The sequence below is a fragment of the Palaemon carinicauda genome, chromosome 4, assembly GCF_036898095.1.
Source record: "Palaemon carinicauda isolate YSFRI2023 chromosome 4, ASM3689809v2, whole genome shotgun sequence".
NCBI classification, from domain to species: Eukaryota; Metazoa; Arthropoda; class Malacostraca; order Decapoda; family Palaemonidae; genus Palaemon; species Palaemon carinicauda.
Window position 1 is genome coordinate 106,290,905 of NC_090728.1, and position 17,500 is coordinate 106,308,404.

The window sequence follows — 17,500 nt, forward strand, 5'->3', positions numbered from 1 at the left end:
CATTTCTTCGAATGAATGAATATGAATATATATATATATATATATATATATAATGTATATATATATATATATATATATATACTCCTCACGTGGGCATGAAGAATAGACAGGATATTGGGACCTGGACAGACTCTGACTCAAAGCTCGTGAAATTCATAAGCTCTAGAACTTGAAAGGAACCGCTTTCAAATGTCATGACTAGGTCATTAAACGTATCATGATTCCTCTTTGTGAATGCTACCAGGTCTCATCTTCAAAGCAGCTAAGTAATTGCGCCGGAAGAAAGGGGACGATGGGGTCAGGAGTAGGAGGCCCCTGGTCCTTCACGGTCAGGGATAGTGATGGGGCTCCCTCATTAGCCTTTGGCTTTTTTAAAGGTGAAGTCTACCACACAAATCCTGAACCAGGTTGTCTTTCGTCCGTAATTGATGAATTGCGTGGCTTCTCTAAGTCAATTTCTTGGGACAGGTGGCTCTCTCTCTCTCTCTCTCTCTCTCTCTCTCTCTCTCTCTCTTGGCAAATGTGGATTTATTAACTGTGGTGAACTTTTGAGAGCATGTGAATATACATTTTTCATAATTAACATCTGATAATATCTCCAGTGTTCTGTTTGAGGTTTAAAAAGAGCTAGAGTTTCCTCTGGTATTTCTCTACTAAGAGCTTTTGAAGTAAGTTCATTCTGGATTGCATATTAACTACTAAACAAACACTTTTAACAATATCGATATTTCTTTCTGTTGCACACGCCATTCAGGGTAAACTGACGTAGTTTGAAACAGCTAATCTTAGGTACAACTAATATTCTTACTAAGTTCAATACTAATTTGGTACATTATCCTAAAACATTACTTAACCTTCCCATACATGAGATGATTTAATTGAGTGTCATTTTGTTTGTTTGTCTGTAGGTGCCGCCACGTGACCTTCCTCCTCCTCTCCTCGGCTGTCTAGAAAATCTTTCTAGAAAGTCGTCTATCTAACGCTTGCGGAGTGCGGAGGGGCACCTGGGCTTAAACATAGCTGGGACTCAAAAGGCAACATAGGACACAACATAAGTAACATCTATTTGGCTGCAATCCCATCCACTTAAAACCACTCTTTAGTAGCCTAAAAATAGCCCCGTTCCTATTCATATCCCCTCCTGACCTTGGCCTTTAACCCACCTTGTCGTACGCCTGACCTTAAGCAAGGAGAAGGCAGATTTTCAGAGTAAAGTCCCCGGAGTTATGTAGCCGGGAGTGAAAAATATGGAAGGCTTCTTGGACACTCCATTGTCTATAAGTAAGTAACGATACTTTAAAAAAAAAAAATGATCTTTTATAAAGCTATGGAAAGCATGATATTTTAACTCTTTCTTTTTTTATCATGTTTGATTAGTAGGCTAGTTGTACATACAGGAGGGGTCAAAATTCTTTTTTCACTTAAGCATGACTAACTTTGATCACTGATCGTGTCCAGAGATAAATCTATCGCACCCTAGATAGCTAAAAAGTGGTGCATGGAAAGTTGTACTCTAGAAAGTGAGTTCAAATTTATCTCCTTTTCTTTCACATTCTTGTCACAGTCTAACAGATTTCAATGATTTTACCATGTGTTTAAGTTTGTGAAACCATGAAGATGTGAAGTGACAGAAAAATAGGCATAAGTGGAGAATATTAAAGAGACTGTAAATGACTTCCTCAAGCTAGAAATACATACCAGCCTCTTCCGTGGATTTTGTGACAACTGAATTGTGTAATTATTACAATGCGTATAAGAAAAGGCGGCGGTATATTAAACTAATTGATAATTCTTAATGTGTTCTATGAATATTTTACTTATGCTAAAGCAGCTTCTTAATCTAGGTGGAAATTTAATTCATATCTGCCAAAACTCAGATATATTTTTTGTTATCTCTTCATTTCCCCACAGCCGTTTGCTATCGGTGCCACAGTGATGGGATTTGGTTTTACTTTCTTTTTGACGAATACGTCAGGGTATCTCACGCCTCGGCCTATCCTTTGTGGATCTCACAACCTTTTCCTGTGGATCCCAGAGGAATGTATCCCCCATTTTCGTTTATGTCTCTGTCTATCAATCAATTATTGGCCGACCTCTCAAACGGAATACATAATGCTGTTTTATTGCCGTCAGCCGTTTTTCTATTTTTATACCAGATATTATGGCACTATATCTTTTACGAGTATCGTTCAAAGAATAACATGAAGAAAAGCTTTATTGACACACAAGACTTATATCATCGTTAGTTTTATCCATTCCTCCCTTTTAGTATGTTTATTTATGTGCTTCTTCCTAATATTTGTATTATCATTCGATTGGAAGAAAAACTTATTTTCGTTATATGCAGATCCAAAGAAGAGAAATTTACGCCTTCATAAAATAGACATTACTTTTTCTATCCCATATTTTTTTACCAATATTGATGTTGAAATTAATAATGCATGTTTAAAAGATGGTTTACCTTGTTTTGCATTATGTGTATATATATATATATATATACATATATATATATATATATATATTATATATATATAAATATATATATATATATATATATATTGTATATGTGTATATATATATATATATAATATATAGATATATATATATGTGTGTATATATGTATATATATATATATATATATACTGTATATGTATATATATAATATATAGATATATATATACATATATATATATGTGTATATATATATATATATATATATACCCAAGTCGAAATGTAGAGTTTGCCGGTCTCATACTATTAATTTTTTTATGAAATAGAATTCCTCATCCTTTAATTTTTTTATGTAAATCCGAGGCATGTTTTGGTTTGCATGCATATTTATTTATATACAATTTCGTTAAGGTCTATTACCTTGGTTTTTTATAAATATTTCCTTTATTATTCCATAGTAACGGATTTACATACACACGTAAAGTGTTTATATGAATATGCATGTATTCCTTTATATAGGACATAATATGCAAAATTAAAATTAATCATTTGCATATATATATATATATATATATATATTTTCTGTGTATATATAATGTAAATAATATATTAGGATGTATATGATTATAGTTTCAGGCCCTGTGCGTCAATAGGCTTGGGAGATGATGATGGTGATGATATAATTATATACAAATATAAGTGTCTTTTGGTTATACGTATGATTCTACGTAATTATAATTTATACCAACCACATATTGGAATTCCAATGTCGTTCAGATACAAAAGAATCCATGAAGACTTACCATAATTACGAATTTTTGGACAAAGGGGGTTTGGGGGCGGGAGAAGTAACGGCGCTGACACCTAATTTATGTGTTGTAGTATTTAGGTTTTAGGGCAATATTGCACTGTTTTCATTATGATATGATATGATATGGAGTATCTGCACAAGCATTTGAGCTTAGAGGACCGTCACCATGTAGATGTTACCAAAGAGAATAAATCTTTAATATGTTTGTCTGACGTTTATAAGAGATAAGAATTTTGAGGTTTTCTCTTTTCATATATACTGTATATACTATATATATATATATATATATATATATACATATATATATATATATATACACATATATATATATATATATATGTATGTATGTATGTATATATATATATATATATATATCCCCTTGGCTATGGAATGTTATTTATGTTTCAAAGGATCCAGTAATCTTGACATTATTGAGAAAGTCTTGTGAGATTTTCAGTGTTCAATCTCTTCTGACGAAGTGTTTTAATTCTTCGATTCAACATTGTTCCGAGTACTGTTCTCTTCTCTTGTCAGACACTTCTGGTCTATTGAATTTCTAATTCCTGATCTAGATATCAATCTATGACACCGTCGTTCAATTAGTTCATTATGCATGTTGCATAAGATTTTTCATAATTCTGACCACCCTTTACATTTATATCTTCCTGGACAGTACCATACTGTTCGTAATACTAAGTATGCAGTTAATTCTAATAATAATGCCTTCACCATCATGAAGCTTAATACTATACAGTATGCTAAAAGTATTATTCCAGCTGTGACCAAGTTGTGGAATGAGCTTCCTTATCTGGTAGTTGAACTGGTTGAACTTCAAAAGTTGTAACTTGTAGCAAATGTTATTATGTTGCACAGGCTGACGTAGGTCTTTTTTATAGTTTATGGAAGATGTTTTAAGGTTGTTACTGTTCTTAAAATATTTCATTTTATTTTTTCATTACTCCTCATATATTTTATTTATTTACTTATTTCCTTTCCTCACTTGGCTATTTTTCCCAGTTGAAGTCCTTGGACTAATAGCATCCTGCTTTCCCAACCAGAGTTGTAGTTTAATAGAATAATTATTATGATAATTCTCTTAATAATAATATCAGGAATTCAGATACAATTCACAATTGGACAAATAATTTCATACTGCTTAATACTTCTATCTTTTCCATATTATACGGCAATGTTATATATTTCAGCCCTTTTTCTTGTATCTGTACAAATTTACGCTGCTCACCCAATATAAATATCAGGTCAGAATAATAATCTTAAGGACGATATTGGAATTAATATATATATATATATATATATATACATACATATATATATATATATATTATGTATATAAATATATATATATATATATATATATGTATATATATATATATTATATATGTATATATTTATATATATATATATATATATATATAGCTTAAAAATTTTCTCACCAGACATTAAGGTAAAATTGCCCTCGTTTGAGTTGGCCGTTTCTAGTTATGTGATGATTATTATGTGCATTAACAATAAAAGATGACCATTAGAACAGAAATAGTTAAGCATTAATATCTCATAGGAATTTTATATTTATTTATAATATTACCACAAGTACATAATTAAAAATAGCTTGAGAATCTAGTGAAACAGCAACAGTACTGGGTAGGCAATTTACTTGTTATTAATGTTTATAATTTTTTTTTTTTGTATATACCTCCCGGATCCCTTTTTTTTGTATGGTAGGAGAGAGAGAGAGAGAGAGAGAGAGAGAGAGAGAGAGAGAGATTATTCTTATGTTTGTTACTTTTTTCCATTAGTTTTTTAAAGATTTGTCTTGAAATGTATAAAATTTAGACATTTTAAATTCAATGATCATCTGATTTAGATCTTACAAAATCCACCGCTGTTATTATCAAACGATACAATAAATGTTCTGCGTAAAAATCTTTCGAAAATGAAATTATGATATTCAGTATCCAACGAAAAAATCATTCTGTTAGTGACAAGTAGCTTAAAAAAGTTATAATTAGATGAACGAGATTTCAGCCATTGATTTACGCAAATATAAGGCAAGCAGCGTACCGTTATTTTGTATTTGTATACACATATATCATTTCATTCTCATTATTACCATGTGCTTCATTTCAATCTATAGATCGATTCACATAAGGAAGGATGGAGAGAGAGAGAGAGAGAGAGAGAGAGAGAGAGAGAGAGACTCCATTGGAACTATTACAGTAGCATAGCCTTTTTATCCACTTCCGCAAGTGTCGTTAATTACTTTTTTTTATTCTCCTGAATACTGTGATATTGGCAAATACTTTGTAATGATATTTGTGAGGGCCCTGTCGTTTTAATCGTTATCTTTATCCTGATATTTCTTATTATCTGAATATTCCTTCACATTCATTCGTATCTCTTGATATACCCTGGAGACTGATATTTAGCTCATCTCTTTTTTTCTTTTTATTTTAAAAGTCGAGAATCAATCTCATAAGAGGTCATCTAAGAGTATATTTCTTCTTTTCTTTGATCACATAAAATTTGTGTTATGTGTGTAATCGCAGTCAAAACCCACTGCAATTTGAGGTCATATTTTGTTATTGCGAACAAGTCATGAAAATCACATTCTTCTTCCGGTCGATTTTATTTTCTTTGCGCATTTTTTTAATGTTTCTGTATATTTTTTTTTTTCAAACTGTGTCGGTTTATTAAAGTGATGCAAACTGAAGCTCTAATTTCGGTGCAAGTTGGGGTCATTGATGATTTGTGTTGCAACGGGTATATACGTGTGTTTGTCATTCAAGGGTGTGGGACAAAGGCTCGCGTTTTCTTCACTGCCCCCAGCAGTTAGTTCCTTTGGGTAGTGAGTGCAGCACGGAGGGCAAGACAAGAAACTGCTGAAACAGGACTGGGTGACATTGGCACCCATTCCAGCTCTTCTTACGTCCATTCGCCACCTACGCAGGTCGGTGATTTGCACAAGGCACCGCCGTATTTCCCTTAGAGAGCTCTTCTGATAAATTATCGACAGGTGGCGCTAAATTCTTTCCTATACAGGTACTACTTATACATAACTTTGCTCTTTTTACAGAATAATGTTAATTTAAAATAAGAATGAAACTTATAGAATGTATCACATTCCATTCAGATTGTTCATTATAAAGGCAATTTTCTTATTCATAATGAAGGTAAATAAGGAAGACGATTTAAAAAATGTCAATGCAATGTAAGCGGAAGAAAGTCTGCGACAGACACGAAGGTCTTCAGGATTTGCCTTTACGTATTTTGGGTACTCTTCCCCTCGACTTCGCTGGTATTTCGCCGCTGGGGCATACCGTGTCTTGATAGTTTGTTGTTAAAAGTTTGAAGTTGGGTCAAAGGACTGGTTTGTTGCCGCAGGTAGAAAACTGGAAAAGAAAACAAGGAGAAAAAGAGGACTATGTCGCTATCATTCCTTCGTATAAATCACCAAAACATTTTGTATCTTTTCTGGTCATTTTCTAGATTTGTTTGGTTTTCTGCAGCATGATATCTCTCTCTCTCTCTCTCTCTCTCTCTCTCTCTCTCTCTCTCTCTCTGATAATGATACCATACCAAATAGTCAGCTTACACGTAAAAGGAAGAAACCCACAAGTTAAACATTTTTATTTTGCAAATTGAAAGAAAATGATATTTTCAAAAGCCAAAAAAAAATCATATTCAGGAAAATGTGATTCAGAATATACAATACTATCACATCTATGAATTACCTCGGCATTGATCATTTTGTCTATTGTAAAGGTTTAACGTAGAGTAGAGCTAATCCAAAGAAGAGTAGTGTAACACATGGAATATCGTAGTGGACAAGTAAATTAGAGAAGGCCATTTACTTTTCAACTATTCCTTTCATCAGGTGACAGAATATTATGCAAACAGAGGACATAAAAAAAAAAAAATCTACCGGTAATAAAACCTTTTCCGTAGAGCTGGTTTTCCCGTTAGGCCTTTGCTCTGATTAGCTTTAGGTCTTATTAGACTTAGCCCGTGTTACGAAGAAACTCGCTGGTTGTAGTATTTTTTTCTGAGTGATTTCAAAATGGAAATGTTTCAGATAACTATGTCATGATGCGGCGTGGTTGTCGTTATGTATAATTTTGTTTTGTAGTTTCGGTTGCTATTGTAGAAATTCTTTGAAAATGGAAGTTTTTTTTTAATAGATGATGTAGGTGATAGAGTCACCGATGTCATTAAAATCTATCGCAATTGTTAACTATGGCTGAATAGTGCTCAGCTTTGGAAGTGGTGGTTTTTATTTACGAAGTACATTCAATTAACGGTTTGATGTTTTTATTTCCCCCTTCAATTAAAGATTTATCTCTCTCTCTCTCTCTCTCTCTCTCTCTCTCTCTCTCTCTCTCTCTCTTTGTAAATTTTCATTTAAATATCTATGGTTGTGAAGTAACGATTTCTAATATGCATTTATCGTTATATTAGATTTTGTCGCATAATTAGAGATATTATTTTCTATGGTATTTGATTTTTTTGTACAATGTATTATAACTACAAATTCTCCAACGCAGACGCCAAAACAGAGAAATGTTGATTTTTCAGCTTAATTCAAAGGACAGAACAATGAAAAGGCATCTTTTCTTCCAAGATAGATTGGCTTTAGAAACTGACAGAGATTGTATGTTGGAAGACTTTGCTCTATTTTTATGTTAGATATTGTCCATTTCGTAAAAGTTGTTTCCAAACATTGCTATAAATAACTATAACGACTTATTATCTCAAAATTCTATTTCACGTTTATTTTTATTTTCCTTTGTCTTTTTTTCACAAATTTTTGAAGGGAAAAAAACTTGTGGATCATTTCATACGCAATAAAACTAATTTTCTTTGTTGTTCATTGATTCATTCATTACTATTTAATCATAATATTATTTGACGACCCGTCTATACTTGCTGCTTGTTTCAGCCATAATTACCTTCACCGTAACCCGTCATTTACGGTATTCTTTCAAGATATGACATTTGTAGAATATCTCATTTGTATGAATTGATAAAATCACCAGTAAGGCATTTCCCATAATAGGAGAACTAGAGAAGAAAAAAAAAACATTACCAAATTTCTCCTTCGACTAATTAAGTTGATGATGAAAGACCCATGCAGAATGCTTACATAATATTATCTGTTTTATACACAGCCATACAAAATTACAACTAATGTCTACCAATGAATACAGTTCGCTGTAAACCATCTTGTCCTTACCACCAAACGAAGCAGTTCTTGTCTCTGTCCTCAACCACCTCCCCCATCCCTACCCCTGCCTCTACCCCTTGTGTTTGACCGTTCCCCACCATCGGGTTACGCCCCCTTAATCTGTTGGGCGTGAACGGAAGTCAAGATTATAAGGACAAACTCAATGTTACGAGTTCTATTGCGCTTTTGTTGTGGTCATCCTTGCAATGAACCAAGGTAGAGAGAGAGAGAGAGAGAGAGAGAGAGAGAGAGAGAGAGAGAAAGAGTTGGTTGCCATGGCCAAGTATTAATAATCTGTGAGAAAGACCTCATTACTTTTTTATCATAATAATTAATGTTTAGAGCTTGGAACACACACACACGCAACTCTCTCTCTCTCTCTCTCTCTCTCTCTCTCTCTCTCTCTCTCTCTCTCTCTCTGTTTCATATTTGCAATACTTTTCTTGATGATTGTACCTCTTTGCTTGTCTTTTTCCCCGTAAACATATCAGTTGCAAAATTACACGAATACTTTTGGCAATTTGATGATTCTTAACAACTGCTTTCACAATATCGAAATTTATACAAAGGGAACAAAGTTAGAAAGGGTAGGACTCGTTCTGTGTTTATATATATCAAATGATTGCTATTTATGAGTAAAATATGTGACTTTTTTATATTATCTTCCTCGTTTAAGGTATTGTGAAGAGAGTGGGTGGACTTCAACTTAAAGACAGATAGTAGTATTATAACATCAAAAAAAAAAAAAGATAACTATTAATAAATAAATGGATTTAGTACAATACCAAATGGGAAACTTTTATTACCGAAAAGTTCTAATGTAACTATAAAAGAGATATGGTAAAATGTATTGTAAATCATATTGTGTGTGTTAGAGAGAGAGAGAGAGAGAGAGAGAGAGAGAGAGAGAGAGAGAGATCAGATAAATGTAAGCAAATTTATATAGAATCAAAGCTGTAATTATTGTAGAGGGAACTCTGAGCAGGGAGGGATCAACTGAAAAATAAAAACATTTAAAACTGGAAGAAATTACTCCCATTTACAAAGGAAGTTTGCCATTCGAATACCAACTGCGTACGAAAACGTTCATATCTTTTGAAGCTGTTATTTGACAAACTAATGATATTCATTTTCCTGGATATGCTCATAAACTTAAAAATAAGGGAACCGTGAGATAAACTTATTATGACGTATATGAATCATAAGAATTAGATGCAAATGAACAGCAATAAGAGGGTTATCGTTAAGATGCACAAGGTTTCTGCTTTCCCCCTTTCTAAGAAAATTCCATCTTCCGAGGCATTTCTCTCCCCAGGGAGATGGTGCTTGCTTAGTACCTAACGCAATGCACTGTATTGTTATTATTATTATTATTATTATTATTATTATTATTATCATTATTATTATTACAACCCTAGTTAGAAAAGCAGGAGGCTATAAGCCTGAGTGCTCCAACAGGGAAAATAGCCCATTGAGGAAAGGAAATAAGGAAACTACAAGAGAAGTAATTAACAGTTAAAAAAGATACTTTAAGAACAGTAAGAACATTGAAATAAATCTTTCATATGTAAACTATAAAAAAAGAAACAAGAGAAAAAGAATAGAACTCTACCCCAAGAAAGTTAAGGACAATGGTAGGAGGCTATGACACTACCGAAGACAAGAGAACAATGGTTTGAGTTTGAGTGTCCTCCTCCTAGAAGGGCTGCTTACCATAGCTAAAGAGTCTGTTCTTCCATTGCCAAGAGGAGAGAAGCCACTGAACAATTACATTGCAGTATTTAACCCCTTGAGCGAAGAAAAATTGTTTAGTGGCGTCAGCGTTGTCAGGAGTATGAGGACAGAGGAGAATGTTGAAAAAATAGGCCAGACTATTCGGTGTAGGCAAAGACTAAGGGAGTCGTAACAAGAGAGAGCGGGACCCAGTGTAGTACTGCCTGTCCAGTCAAAGGACCCAATAACTCTTTGGCGGTAGTATCTTAACGGGTGGCTGGTGCCCTGGCCACCCTACAACCTACGTTTAGCTTATACCTCTTAGAGCAACCCGTGGCACCTGGGTGCTAAATGGGCTCCCATGTCTCAGCGCCAGGTCACATGACCAAATTCATAAATCCAGTCTAAATAAGGTTTCAGAATATCCTTCTGTGTAAAGTAGGAAGATGAATGGGAGAACAGATTCTTGTGCAATTATAACATCATATCACGTGATAAAGAAATGATCGATTGGTGCTATTTTTCTGACACAAACACACACAGAAACGGAAACATCAAACTAATACCCGCTTACAATGTAATGTTGAAGCAAGAATAGCGCTGGATGCATTAGAAGATTAAAGATACTTCATTGATGAGATGAAAACGCAAGATTCGTGGAGAGAACCTTCAGAAATAGCAGATAAGAGAATGGAGTAAATCAATACCAGTGAGAATAATGATAGTAACATGAAATAATAGATTAACTGTGAAGGACAGAATGATGGAGAGCCTTTGAATTGAGATTGTCATAGTCAATTGTAATACACTATTCTTGGATGGAATGTTAATATTATTCTTGCATTTGTTAAATTGGTATTACTTTGGTAGTAGAAGTGGTAGTAGTAGTAGTAGCGTCAAGAGATGATTAGTGATATTACTAATAGTAATAGTGATAATCATTATTAATATAAATGCAAATATGATTAATGGGAATCGTAGTCTGAAAACGAAAAATAATGAGAAATTATAGTTTTGCATTGTTATTTATTATAGTATTGACAATATGTACGCATTCGTGTGGAATAAGGAAAAATGTGATTAACTAGTCAGGGGATCTTAAGGAGAATAGATGTATATAAAGAGAATAAGAATACAAGAGAAAAGAGTTTTAGTAACAATATAGATGAAAGTAGTTAAAAAGAATAGGTGATGAATGAATATGTAAATATACAGAAGACGTGAAATAGATAATTTATTTAAACTACAGGTAGTAGGTTGGCCAGGGCACCAGCCACCCGTTGAGATACTACCGCTAGAGAGTTATGGGGTCTTTTGACTGGCCAGACAGTACTACATTGGATCCTCCTCTCTGGTTACGGTTCATTTTCCCTTTGCCTACATACACACTGAATAGTCTGGCATATTCTTTACATATTCTCCTCTATCCTCATACACCTGACAACACAGATTACCACACAATTCTTCATCACCCAAGGGGTTGCTGCACTGTAATTGTTCAGTGCCACTTTCCTCTTGGTAAGGGTAGAAGAGACTCTTTAGCTATGGTAAGCAGCTCTTCTAGGAGAAGGACACTCCAAAATCAAACCACTGTTCTCTAGTCTTGGGTTGTGCCATAGCCTCTGTACCATGGCCTTTCACTGTCTTGGGTTAGAGTTCTCTTGCTTGAGGGTACACTCGAGCACACACTCCTATCTTATTTCTCTTCCTCTTGTTTTGTTAAAGTTTTTATAGTTTATATAGGAGATATTTATTGTTGTTACTCTTCTTAGAATATTTTATTTTTCTTTTTTCCTTTCCGCACTGAGCTATTTTCCCTGTTGGAGCCCCTGGGCTTATAGCATACTGCTTTTCCAACTAGGGTTGTAGCTTAGTAAGTAATAATAATAATAATAATAATAGAGCATATGAGAGTGGGGCATTTGCACTCTCCTAACTTACAGTAAAAGAAACGGGTGACCTCTGGTGCTAGGGAATATGATAAACGCTGTAGGTAGATGGTGAAGTCTAAATAATAGTTCCTAATATTGAGGAAAGGGACATCATACCCACCAAGAAGGTACAGGGAGCCTCTTTCCTGCCACAGGAGAATTATATTCCAGCCAAGACCAGAAATTCCATGTCCTCGTAGTGTCGTCCATGTACCCCAAGTGGTACACTGCAGGCATTACCTAGGAGTCTTTACAGCGTTCCTTCTCCCCTACCGTATCTGCACTTGATTTATATCCTTTTACTTTTAATGTTTTTATTCTGCCATGGTTTACTGCTTAATACATCAGTGGTATTATCATGAGTACTGAATGGCCTCACAAGCCCTAATGTTAGGCTATTTAGCCCAGATTTCTAGATCCAGTCATATCATCATCTCTGTTGAGATAAGAAATTTTATAAGTAATATATTATGCTAAATTATAACGTTGTGAAAACATTTACAGAATTGTGTTATATAAGCACTTTATGCGGTAACTTAATTCATACACTTTTCACTTCATTGCAATAGCGTCTCACGTCCACTTTGAATATGCCAATGTTTTACCAATCCACTCTAGATCTCTGTTAAGAGTTTCAGAGATTGGTGAATTATTATAACAATTATTATTTTGTAATGTATTATGAATTTTCAGTGGGAAAAATCCTTTGAATAATGGAAACTTGAAATAATAAACGTTCTAGAGCATTGTACTGTGCAACAATATTGGTCTATCAAACACTAAACGTTATAGGACTATAGTCATCAAAACCTGACTATGGTTTGCAACTGTTTTTGTCTCTTACAATTCCATTTTATTACTTTTTTGTTTTTGTTTTTTTACCGTTACTTCCAGTCAAGTGAAGTTAATGTTTCTATCTCTTGCTACCTTTGTGTTTTTCTAGTGAAGCCAGTATTTCTGTCTCTTGTTAGGTGTACATAGTATTAGGTGAATCCTATGCATTTCTTCTAAGGAAGCCAGTAATCATAACGCTTACTACCTTTGCATGCTTTCTTGTTAAAGCCAATTTCCTATCTTATGACACCTTTGCATCCTGTCTAGAAAGGCCAGTTATTTCATCTCTTAATTCCTTAGTGCCCCATTTAGTGAAGTAAACGTGTCTCTCTGTCTTTCTTGCTACTATTGCATTCTTTCCTGTGAAACCAGCAATTATTCTCTCTCTCTTTGGTTCCTTCACATTCATGCTAAATAAACTAGTTTTTATCTTTCTTAGCTCCTGTGATTCCTTTCCTGTGAAACCAGTATTTCTGTCTCTTCTTATCATTGCATCCTCTCTTGTGAGCCGAGGAAGATAGCCTTTCTTTCCATTTTTAGCATTGAAGTCGATTGTTCTATCGCTTATTGCCTTTGTGTCCTTTCTAGCGAAGCCAGTCCTTCTATTTCTTTCTACCTTTGCATAGTTTCTTGTGAAGTAAGTAGTTCCATCTCTTGCTATTTTTTGCATCCTCTCTAGTTAGACCAATGTTTCTATCTCCTGCTATGTTTGCATCCTATCTCATGATGTTAGTGTTTTTGTATCTTGCTCTTTCTATATATATATATATATATATATATATATATATATATATATATATATATATATATATATATATATATATATATATATATATATATATATTAGCAGAGCCTTTATTTCAGTATCTTCGTGTTTCCTCTCCAGTAAAAAAAAATTTTTCTCTAGATTCCTTGTGTATCTTTCCAACCATTTATCATAAATATTTGCTCTTAATCTATTTTAGTTGAACATCCCTTTTAACATGTTCTAATTCTACATTTGACTTTAACTTCTTTTCACAATTTTACTGTCACCTAGTTCCATCAGTGTAATGTATCAATATTTTCTTTTCCTAAGGATTGACTACAATAATTCTTCTCCATAAAGTATTGTAAAATCATATTCAACTGAACGTTGAACTTATATGGATTTAGTTTCAAGGCAAAAGGTTGCAATGAGAAAAACTGTAGCTTTCTGACGCCCCAATGAAGTAAACTACTGGTTAATGGGAAGTGATAAGTACAAGATAACTAATGTAAAACAGAAGGCGTTTACCTACAGTAGTTCCTGGAATTATAAACATGAGTCTTATTTACAAATATGAGAGAAAGACCAACCATATGTTTTTTAATATTATAAGATATTTATACAAGCATTGGGATGTATTCTGAGATTGTTAGACTCCCAAAACAAGGACAACTAGAAAAGCGCCCTGAGAGTGCAGACCTCCGTGGCGGAGGTCTGCACTCTCAGGGCAGCTTATTTCTCGAAACCAGCTTGTTTCCCAGAATCAATTCAGATCGTAGGCGTATTTAAAGTCTCTGGAACAACCCTGTGCAAACTTGGGGTGAGGGTTAGTGTTTATTCGGTTGACCTTTTGCTCGACCATGGCCTTGACCTTTAACGTAGGACTTTCAAAATTGAATCGCTTTCACGTCTTAACATAACAGTTAATCCCTGAAAGTTGCATTACTCTGTGAGTAGAATTATGGCCAGGAAGGTGTTCACAAACAAACAAACAGACAAGCGGACAAACAGGGGTGAAAACATAACCACCTCCCAACTTCGTTTCTGAGGGTAACAGTATTTTCTAATACTTTACAACAAAATTTCATGCCAATCTCATTCACAATTCTTCGGACGATGAACCGGAAACTCCACTCTACAATACTGAGATCTTTATGATGATGATAGAATATTTGATAGCCAAAGCAATCATTATTTCAATGAAGAATTACAAGTTGGTTCACTAAATCGTTTGATGTAAGCACAACCAATTTAAACGAAGCAAACATTTCTCGCTGAAGAGAAACCCTTCTCTGAAACGCCCTCCTTTGCAGTAAAGACATTTTTTTTAGTAGATACCGTTGCCTATGATCATTTTTTTTTTATTTGTTGATATTGCGTATAGTATTTAACTTTTCTAGATTACTTGTAGTTTTCAAATCTTGTTTAAAAAATAATCAGGAAATGAAAATTTTACCAAAGATTTTTCATAAAAGAAAAGCATTTATAAACTTTACTTATACTATTTTTCAAAATTATCTCGTATAATGTTTTATACGAAACCTTTTTCTATACTTTCATCATGTATAAATAGAATGCAAATAGAGCAGGGGAGTGGTGAATACCAATTTTCAAATCAAAGAAATGAAACAGTAGCAAATAACCCGTCAGTTGCTTTCCTGTTTTCAAGCTTTCAATGAAAAAGAAAATTAATTGAGAACCGTGTGCTTTAATTCCTAGTTTATTGGTCCTTGTTTCATTAAGTACGCTGATCTTTTCTAAAGATAATTAGCACAGAAATAGAGTTGGTGCACTACTTGTTTCTCTGTTCTTATTCTTCATTTATTTCCCGTCCTCCCTGGGATGATACCCATTTCTAACACCGCCAGGAAATGCCTGTTTTCTGTTTAAAACCATTTCATCCGAAACATTGATCTCCAATTAACAATTTTATGATTCGAGCCAAGAAAATTAAAGTATAAGCTACATTAATTTTATGTTTAACTCTGCATCATCATTACATTCGTGTGTTCCAGTCGGATAGGTAGAGCCAAGTACACTTTTTGTTTGAGAGGATACTAGTTGAGTATAACAGGAAGAAACGAAGGAAAGAGAAGTATTAGAAAGGGAAAGTGGGGCAAACCCACCAGCTTATTTTCATTAGCATTCAATGTCTTTTTTTTTTCACGTATGCAAGGGGTCATCATTCATTACGGACACTTGAAACGAATTGACTCTACTCAGTAATGAATATATGGGTTTTGTATAACTGTAAAATTTTCTTTATTTGCTATTCAATAATAGGTTAGCCTAACATTTCACTTCTGCTTATTTATGTTTAAGCTGGAGACAAAATTCTTATCAGGATTCTACTATGTAAGAAGGTTTCTCAATTTGAGTCTTAATTGATATTTAAAACGTATATAAAGGATATTTTATTCAGGTCATTGTTGCGCCCCTTTTTAATATCAAATATGACGGGAAAGTTGGAACAAGTCTGTTTTTATTATTCAAAACTGCGCAGGACTTCCTCGAATTCCATTTTACATTCGTAGGGGAAAAGTGTGCTAAAGTGAAGCTCATGGAATAAAAATCTTTTTCCCTGGACAGAATTCCTCTCGTATTTTCTTTGTGCTGATGAACGCACACGACAGAAAACTAATGTTCTTTTTTTTTTTTTTATATCAAAACTAATACTTGACGTAGGAAAAAAAGAGCGGTCACGGTAGGTAAATTGAAGCGACTTTTAATATTTTACGCTGTTGCTCCCTATGCTGAAGTCTGAACCTAATTAGATCCTAGCAAACGTTTACCTTGACTCGTGATTCTGAAAGTTTATTTTCCTGTAAGAAGAAAGTGAAATCGATGGTCTAGGTATTTTGAGGAGTTTACGCACTAGAATATGAGGATGTCGCAAGTTCCCACGAGAATACAGATGATTGTAACAAGTGCTGCTAAAGAACGAACAATTTAAAAGCAAAATATATCACTAATCCATAAAAAGGAGGAAAATAAATTCATAAAAACTTTTGAAATCCTGTATCCGAATGAAAACTGAATATAGAAGAGGTATGTTTAGTTGGCAATTATGACTATCAGAATTCGAAATCCAAAGTTGTCATCAAAGAATTAGAATGAATAATATATAGGATTTGAATGGATAGGAACGTTCAATCAGAATATGTGATTAATGTTGAATAATAGCGTCACAGTTGTCATCAGATTTCAGTCATATTATTCAGAAAGGATAAATATTACAATAAGTTTCGATTATTTCTAGGCAGTGTTTGGATTTAATGAAATGGAGTAGAATAAATTCATGTATATTGAGTGATTGTTTGAATACTAACCCATTTTTTTTTACTTATTGAGTACATGAATATATATATATATATATATATATATATATATATATATATATATATATATATATATATATGTGTGTGTATATATATACATATATGTATATATATATATATATATATATATATATATATATATATATATATATATATATATATATATATACTGTATATATATAAAAGAAAGACAGAGATCATGAGAACGGAACATGCAATGGAAGATGAAATATCATTGGAAGGAGAAAGGATTAATTATCTAATTAAATATCTAGGAACTATGATCTCTAATACATGATCTTTAGAATTTAAGTTTAATGAAAGATTGAAAAAAGCTAATCAGATAATGGCTAGGTTAAGTAAAATTTGGAAACCAAATCGCCTGAAATTGTACGAGTATATAAAAATCAGGCTATATATCAGTTTAGTGAG

The 17,500-nt window shown here is 33.4% G+C and overlaps 1 protein-coding gene across 3 annotated transcripts in view; it reads left to right on the top strand.

Annotated features, from left to right (window-relative positions):
- Positions 1-6,104: 6,104 nt before the first annotated feature.
- The window catches only part of LOC137640087 (teneurin-m-like), a 551,305-nt gene continuing 539,909 nt past the window's right edge, over positions 6,105-17,500 (top strand). The window contains exon 1 of one of the 3 annotated variants that reach the window (XM_068372541.1): positions 6,105-6,322. The gene's annotated coding sequence lies outside the window, so the exon portion shown is untranslated. The remainder of the gene's footprint in view (positions 6,323-17,500) is intronic. The other 2 variants (XM_068372544.1, XM_068372543.1) reach the window with 2 other exon arrangements.